General features: G+C 40.1%; 1 pseudogene; it reads left to right on the top strand.

Annotated features, from left to right (window-relative positions):
* The first annotated feature begins 451 nt into the window (after positions 1 to 451).
* Positions 452 to 829, top strand: LOC104666843 (annotated as a pseudogene).
* The last annotated feature ends 1,217 nt before the right edge of the window (positions 830 to 2,046 follow it).

A 2,046-nucleotide genomic window follows, 5' to 3' on the forward strand; every position in this document is an offset into this window, starting at 1 on the left:
TCCCAACATCAGGATGTGTTTTCTCATACTAATATGTTTCTCATAGTACACAGTACAGTGTGGTAGTTTCTCATAGTACATAGTACACTGTGGTAGGCAAAAACATGTTTATTAACAGGCCAAAATATCTGGTTTCTCTGTAAAAATAAGAAGCCAAAAGTACATAAACTTGAATTACTTATGTCCAGTAATTAATGTTTTAGTATTGTATCTTATTTATAAATGATCTAGATATTTAATGGAAATATTTTACTTAGCTTAACTTTAAGGTTAAAAATTACCAAAAGTATTTTGGAAACTACTATTAGGCAGATTTACTGTAAAAAACTTATTATTGAAATAATGTTTTTCACTTTTCACAAGATGGCACCAAAAGTGAAGGAGGAAGCTCCTGCCCCTCCTAAAGCCAAAGCCGAAGCAAAGGCTTTAAAGGCCAAGAAGGCAGTGTTGAAATGTGTCCACAGTCCCCCCAAAAAAGAAGATCTGCACCTCCCCCACCTTCCAGCGTCCCAAGACACTGCGACTCCAGCCCAGATATCCTGGGACCAGCACCCCCCGGAGAAACAAGCTTGACCACCATGCTATCATCAAGTTTCCACTGACCACTGAGTCAGCCGTGAAGAAGACAGAAGACAACAGCACGCTTGTGTTCACTGTCAATGTTAAAGCCAAAGAGCACTGGATCAAACAGACTGTGAAGAAGCTCTGGGACATGGATGTGGCCACGGTCAATATCCTGATTCGGCCTGATGGAGAGAAGAAGACATATGTTCGACTGGCTCCTGATTACGATGCTTTGGATGTTGCCAACAAACTTGGGATAATCTAAACTGAGTCCAGCTGGCTGATTCTAAATAGATGTATATCTTTTCACCAAAAAAAAGGGAAATAATGTTTTTCATAAGAATGACGACTTAAAATCTTAAAGCTTATAGATTTGATTCTAATTATCTAGTAAGTATAATATTAGCTTCTTGTAAACACTCAAGGAGAATAGAAACTTGTTTGTTGGCCGGGCACGGTGGCTCACACCTGTAATCCCAGCACTTTGGGAGGCCGAGGTGGGGGGATCACAAGGTCAGGAGATGAAGACCATCCTGGCGAACACGGTGAAACCCCGTCTCTACTGAAAACACAAAAAATTAGCTGGGCGTGGTGGTGGGCGCCTGTAGTTCCAGCTTCTAGGAAGGCTGAGGCAGCAGAATGGCATTAACCCGGGAGGCGGCGGAGCTTGCAGTGAGAGGAGATTGAACCACTGCACTCCAGCCTGGGCGACAGAGTGAGACTCCGTCTCAAAAAAAAAAAAAAAAAAAAAAACCAAAAAAAAAAAACCATCTTTGTTCTTTATAAATTGCTCAGACTCAGGTACTTCTTCCTAGCAGTACAAAAATGGACTAATACAGGCAGCATCCAATTGCTTGAGAGCCCAGATAGAACAAAAAGGAAGAGGAAAGATGAATTATCTCCTTCTGAAACTGAAACATCCTTCTCTTGCCTTTGACATCAGAACTTCAGGATCTCAGGCCTTTGGCCTCAGAATGAGAGTTATACCATTGGCTTAACTGATTCTGAGTCCTTTGGACATGGACTGAGCAATGCTACCAGCTTTCCTGGTTCCCCAACTTGGAGACAGCCTATCGTGAACTTTCTCTGCCTCCATAATTATGTGAACCTTCTACATCTGTCTATCTACATATATCCTACGGATTGTGCCTTTCTGGGGAACACTGACTAATGTGATTACAATAATACAAAATTCACTAGTTTATATGGAAGACTTTGTTTTTGTCTTTACCCCAATTGATGCTTGTATTATAACTGTGTTTCTGGAAAATGGAACAAGTCTTTATCTTCTTCATATGAGGGCTAAAGTTTTTTCTCACCAATATTTTTGGAGATTTTTAAGATTTTCAAGATTTTCTTTTGACATATAATCTTATGAAGCTGAGAATTAAATTTTGTGGGTTTTTTTTTTCTATTTTATTTTTTCAGCCTCAGGTGTTTGCTTTTGCAGATCCTTGAGCACATTGGCAGCATCCAAGGCAT

The sequence above is a fragment of the Rhinopithecus roxellana genome, chromosome 6 (assembly GCF_007565055.1).
Source record: "Rhinopithecus roxellana isolate Shanxi Qingling chromosome 6, ASM756505v1, whole genome shotgun sequence".
Classification (NCBI taxonomy): Eukaryota; Metazoa; Chordata; class Mammalia; order Primates; family Cercopithecidae; genus Rhinopithecus; species Rhinopithecus roxellana.